This window comes from Macrobrachium rosenbergii, chromosome 15 (genome assembly GCF_040412425.1).
Source record: "Macrobrachium rosenbergii isolate ZJJX-2024 chromosome 15, ASM4041242v1, whole genome shotgun sequence".
In the NCBI taxonomy this organism is placed as follows: domain Eukaryota; kingdom Metazoa; phylum Arthropoda; class Malacostraca; order Decapoda; family Palaemonidae; genus Macrobrachium; species Macrobrachium rosenbergii.
Genome location: NC_089755.1, coordinates 36252621 through 36259311, shown reverse-complemented (window position 1 = coordinate 36259311; position 6691 = coordinate 36252621). Strand labels below are relative to the sequence as shown.

The following is a 6691-nucleotide window of genomic DNA, read 5'->3' as shown; positions in this document are numbered from 1 at the left end:
ACACACACATATATATATATATATATATATATATATATATATATATATATATATATATATATATATATATATATATATATATATATGTGTGTGTGTGTGTGTGTGAGTGAGTGAGTGAGTGAGTGTGTGTGTCTGAATGTACTAGACCTATACTACTTGTAAGATTATTTTTCTTTTGTTTCTTTTCAGTAGGCATCATGAACACACATAATTTGAACAGAATGCGAATATAAATAAAACGATTAAAGACTGCGTTTAAATACAATTCTTTTTGTTATTTCGTCAGTAAAATGTTTTGGATAATTTCTTGCAATACCCATTACCGATGTCTCCTGGAGTCCTGGTGCCTTGATTGTTTCTTTTATCGCATTTGATTATCGTTATATACTGTTTAATGTGTTATATTAATTGTCCCAGATACATCCCAAAAGTTCCATATTATTTTTTTTAATTGACTTGAAATTATTCACTGAATTCAGCATAACGTTACCAACTTTTCACAATAGCAAAGCGTTGTTGACGTAGGTCTAGCTGACAGCTGAATCTTACAGTTCCAGTGTCTATAATTAAATAAATGTATGCCATTGTTTTAGGAATTAATTAATCTTATTAAAGCGTTTTCCACGAATTCTGTGAAAAAGCCAGTACATTTTAAATTTGTCACCTCTCTCTCTCTTCTCTCTCTGATTTTGACAGTGAGTGGGTTACGATTGGGAGCCACAAAGTACCCTCTGCAGGGTAGGACAGTTGCCTTGTAGGCCTAGGTTGTTCGCCCTAAAAGAAGTTTGCAGGCATAAGGTGTGTGGTCCTAGGCCTAGGTCGAGAACACCAGAGTAGACTGGCAGGCCAAAATGGACAGCAAGGAAGACTTAGCTTAGGCAGTTTCGGTGTGGGCAAGTTGGCAGACAGATTAACTGACAGGATCAGAGTGGGTAGGTAAGAAGCCGGATATGCAGACGACCGGCAAATTTGGTGTGGGTAGCCAGACACAAGACCTAAAGACTATGTTCTTTTCTAAACCTTGGATGAGCCGTTGACAGACAAACAAGCGGTCTATCATGGCTACGAGGGGCCAGGTAAGCCCAGAGGCTCAGCAGGCCTAAGATTCTGCATCAGGGACTGGGGAAGGTCCAGGTTGTTGGGGCCTGTGGGATCTCACCTGTTGCATTGGTGACCCAGAACTTGGGGGAAGACGAAACCGCGCCAGCCAGTGGTGTCCCGACAGTCGGAGGTGAAGGTAACCGGACTTGCAATCTCCCTCCTGCTGCAAGAGCAAAATCTCCCTCTAAATCTCCCTTCTCCCCCTGCTCCTCCCCCTCCTCCTCTCCCTCCCCGGCAACACGTGTGTATGTGTTTTCTCTCTCCTTAACTATTTCTCCCTCCCTCCCCTCCGCCCCGTCCCCTTCCACCACCACCACAGCCCTCACGTCCTACACGGCGCTCCCGCCTTTCAGTGCCGTACTTTCGCTCAGTGAGTGAGGACGCCTCTCAGACTGGCTTTACCGATCGCTGGAGATATCGTGGGGGGAGTTTAAAGATACGAAGAAAAGGTAGGTTAGTGAACTTAAAAGCGAGTTTAATCGTGATTTTTCGTCGTCTTGCGTTCGTGGTTTTGGTTACGAGGAGAAAACGTGACTTCTAACAGACAGACAGTCTAGGACTCATATTTAAACGACCGAATGATCTGTGCAAATTGGATAAGCGTTTTGAACTTAATATTTATTATTATGACTCACTGCATTGTTTGTGCTTTGGTATTGCCGAGGAAGAGCAACAAAATTTCTACAAACTGACAAGGAGCTTTCACCTTTGGACGATTACTGCCAAGAATGCTCTCGTATTTTTTTTTTTTTTTTGCTTTTGTCGATTGAATTTTTATAATTATTGTAAAAAATTTTCAGTGGATCTGTGAAGCATGTTCTAGTTTCTGTATGTATTATGCTTTCAAACAGAGCTACACAGTTTTGTGTGCATGCATGCACGAACGAAGTGAAAATCGAGTGACGAGACTAAACCTTCAAACTAAACTAGGTTGATGATAATTTTTTTTTGTTTTCCTTCAAAGAAAGTTTTATTAGACCTATGTACCCTGAATGACAAATTAATTTTGGATAATATTTGCTTATTACGTCATATTTTAGATTTTACACTTGTAACAGAGTATAATGAGTTAGAGGTAATTGAACTGGTAACATTTAGGACATAAATGTAACCAATTTTACAGGATGTCATATTTTTAAGCAAAATTAAAAGTACTTGTCAGTTTTGCGATGTAGTAGAAAACATTATTATTATTATTATTATTATTATTATTATTATTATTATTATTATTATTATTATTATTATTATTATTATTATTATTATTATTATTATTATTAAACTAACGAAAAATCGCTAGTTTTTTGATGTAGTAGAATATTGAGGAAAATTATTTTAAGTAAATTATTGTAAAAATGCAGAATTCTTAACTTTCAAAGTCTACATGACTTTGCATTTGTTGGTACGAGATTTATTCAGAGTTAGCCATTATCTTTCCTGTTACTTATCATCTATGTAAAAAAAATGAAACTACTTTTATAAATACTCCGATAATAATGTAGAAGTACTGGTATTAGAGTCAAACATAGGTTATAGTCTAAATGAATAATAATAATAATAATAATAATAATAATAATAATAATAATAATATTATTATTATTATTATTATTATTGTTGTTATTATTATTATTATTATTATTATTATTATTATTATTATTATTATTATTACAGCAAAAGTTACCTGTTCAACTAACATAATACTTTCACGCCATTCAAAAATATCAAGAGAGAGAGAGAGAGAGAGAGAGAGAGAGAGAGAGAGAGAGAGAGAGAGAGAGAGAGAGAGAGAGCGAGAGAGATATTATTATTATTATTATTATTATTATTATTATTATTATTATTATTATAGCAAAAGTTACCTGTTCAACTAACATAATAATTTCACATCATTCAAAAATATCAAGAGAGAGAGAGAGAGAGAGAGATTATTATTATTATTATTATTATTATTATTATTATTATTATAGCAAAAGTTACCTGTTCAACTAACATAATAATTTCACGTCTTTCAAAAATATCAAGAGAGAGAGAGAGAGAGAGAGAGAGAGAGAGAGAGAGAGAGAGAGAGAGAGAGAGAGAGAGAAGAGAGAGAGAGAGAGTGATTATTATTATTATTATTATTATTATTATTATTATTATTATTATTATTACAGCAAAAGTTACCTGTTCAACTAACATAATAATATCATCATTCAAAAATATCAAGAGAGAGAGAGAGAGAGAGAGAGAGAGAGAGAGAGAGTTTATATAAGTCCCAAACTCTCTATATGTATGCAACTGATAAAGATGGGTATGCTATACGGTAGGTGACCATCTGCCAACAGAATTCTTAAGTAATAAGAGAAGTTTAGATATTTCTCTTACTTTCTCTTTTGGTCATTTCTCTTTCCTTATGAAGAAAGAAAGCAAATATATTATAGGAATCGTATTCAGCAAAAATGTATATAGGGAGATAGGTTTTTCGTTTATCGTTTGGATAATTTTGCTGTTAGATAAACAGAGTTATTGCGATGTGTATACAATATATGTATGTATGTACAGTAGTTCCTTGTTGGATGAGTCGGTAGAGTTCTCGGCTAGCACTCTGCTAGGCCCGAGTTCGAGACTCCGGCCGGTCAATGAAGAATTAGAGGAATTTATTTCTGGTGATAGAGTTTATTTCTCGGTATAATGTGGTTCGGATTCACAATAAGCTGTAGGTCCCGTTGCTAGGTAACCAATGGTTTCTTCGCCACGTAAAAGAAGTCTGATCCTTCAAGCCAGCCCTAGAGAGCCGTTTATCAGCTCAGTGGTCTGGTTAAACTAAGGTATACTTAACTTTTTGTATGTACAGTATATAGCATATATATATATATATATATATATATATATATATATATATATATATATATATATATATATATATACACACAGTATATCGTCTGTATCATTTTGCTTTTATGAAAAACAGTGAAATGAGATATAAACAATATATAATATGTATATATGCTTACATATGGATATGTATGTATACATATTTAATACTGTATAGGCTATATATATATATATATATATATATATATATATATATATATATATATATATATATATATATATACATACATACATACATATACAGCATATATACCGTATTGAATATGCAAGTGCGCAGTCCACGTGGTCCTTAAAATTCAGCACACTTTCCGTCGCTGTTACAGCCAACACCTACTTCTATTTAAAGTAGACAGCTAAGTGAGAACAGCGTTCTGGTTGACACTAGTTTCTCCTTATTCTGTGTATATGGAAAGCATACAGGCATTTTAAGCTGCCAACTGACTATATGTGGCCTACTTTTCCTTTTTTTTTTAAAAGTAGGCCTAAGGCACTGCGTGTTTTCAGACCTTGTAAGTTTATTGATTGAGTTTTTTAGATCACCTTCCCGGTCAGTGAGTGGAAGAGAATATCAGGTGTTCCCACAATTGGATATTATTGTTGGTACTTTTATTATGGTGGTCAAATCATCAAGCTATGTGTTTTAGCTTTGCTCTTCTCTCTCTCTCTCTCTCTCTCTCTCTCTCTCTCTCTCTCTCTCTCTCTCTCTCAGAGGAGATACTCTCACGTACATAAAATTCCTTCAGGGAATATGGGAAGTATGGCCTGATAGTGGCATACCTGCAGACCATTGTATGGACCGCTGTGCTGCATTTAAAGCTTCTGGGAAACGAAATGTTTATTTGAAATTGTTTGCCGCAAATGTTAGACGATGATAATTGATTGCTTAGGTGAAATTATTACTGATTCAGCAGGATGCGTATTTACTGTACGCTACAAAATGATAATGTCTAAAGCGTTGAAAGTTCTTATTGACCTGAATTTAATTTTTAACGTTTTGCTTTGATTTAGAGCAGCTCGTAATTTTCATTTGAAAGTGAATGTAAAAATTTAAAAAAAAAATTCAGCTCTGCTTTTTGGTAGAATTTCAGTGTTCACACCAGCACTTTATAGAAAAAATGCACAAGTTTGTATTTATCATTAGTATGAATGGGAAACTACAATCATCTATCTCTTAGCATTGTTTTGGGAAGCAGACTGAAATTCATTCCAGCATAATGCGCAGAATGCCAAGATAAATTCAGAGAATTCTATTCCAAGATAAATCCAAAGAATTCCATTCCTGGAATGCAAATCTGAAAACCTCCTACATTTGTTCTCGAATTCATTGAAATGCCACACGGAGAAAGGCGATAAAGGCGCCAATATTTGTTGCAAGAGAAATATTGCGACGTGACCGAAGAATGTTTTAATTCGGTATATGTTGGGCATTGACCTGTCTCTGAAAAGAGGAAAAAAAGATGGAAGAAAAAGAAAGAGAATGACACTGGAGAAAGAGTAGTGGTTGGTAAGACTGAAAATGACTAGGAAAATGTAACAGCAAAAATATAAAAGGAAAGGCGGTGATGCTGGTCGGAGAGAGAGAGAGAGAGAGAGAGAGAGAGAGAGAGAGAGAGAGAGAGAGAGAGAGAGAGAGAGAGAGGGAAGGAATAGCTGCGTATGTTAGTAAGAGGAAATAATTTCTGGGTTATTTTAGAAGATAGACTGTTTACGTAGCAGAGGGTAACTTTGAAGAATAGGTAGAACTTATTTTCATATACAGCGCTAGTGATCTCTCTGCCGTATTTGCGGTCTTGTTTACTTACATACATACACATCTATAAATATATATATATATATATATATATATATATATATATATATATATATATATATATATTTATATATAAATATATATATATATATATATATAATATATATATAAAATATATATATATATATATATATATATATATATATATATATATATATATATATATATATATATATATATATATATATATATATATATATATATATATATAAGGGAAGGGGGTCATAGCCTCATACCCTGCCTGACTAACGTTCACAAGGCCTACGCGTCAATGACGTTTGGTCTCTTTTAGTGCGCTCTCATCCAACTGCTGATCAGACCCAGCGTTGTTAAACCTTGTGGCACAGAATGAGATTAACTATCCCCACACTAACAAATTTGATACAAAACTCGATTTCTTCTATTTTTTTTATCGAAAAGAATCTGACAACTTCTGACGTCAGGGCAACTCGTTATTTAGGGTACCATGAACTTTCTCTTGCTAGACAGGAACCTAGCTTAACAACCTTAGACGTGGGAGAGCTGCCTGGTGTCCTGCCTCTGAATCTTTTTATAGATTCGATTTTCAAATTGACGTTTAAAATATTTCAACCACTTACGTTCAGTAGGTACCCATACAACAGTTAGACAGCTTAGTACATGCAGCAAGAGCCCGTGCCGGTATACTGCTGGCTTAATCAAAAGCAACACAAACAACAGCAGGTTGATCCTGGGATGTTGATTATACTCCAGGTACGAGCTGCCAGGTGCCTTACCTCTAATTTCCAACAGAAATTCTTTGAATAAGGCGAATGTATTCATTCTTAAACTTTCGTCAAAACAAATGGCATTTCCTAACCAGGTGAACCCTAGGGACCAGGTAGCATGTGCCAGGTGTCTTAATTGCGACCTCGAAATGACCACAGAAGA

General features: G+C 34.6%; 1 protein-coding gene across 2 annotated transcripts in view; it reads left to right on the top strand.

The window, feature by feature from the left end:
- Positions 1-1182: 1182 nt before the first annotated feature.
- LOC136846551 (uncharacterized) overlaps positions 1183-6691 on the top strand; it is a 52668-nt gene continuing 47159 nt past the window's right edge. Inside the window, exon 1 of one of the 2 annotated variants that reach the window (XM_067117412.1) lies at positions 1183-1550. The gene's annotated coding sequence lies outside the window, so the exon portion shown is untranslated. The remainder of the gene's footprint in view (positions 1551-6691) is intronic. The other variant, XM_067117413.1, reaches the window with a different exon arrangement.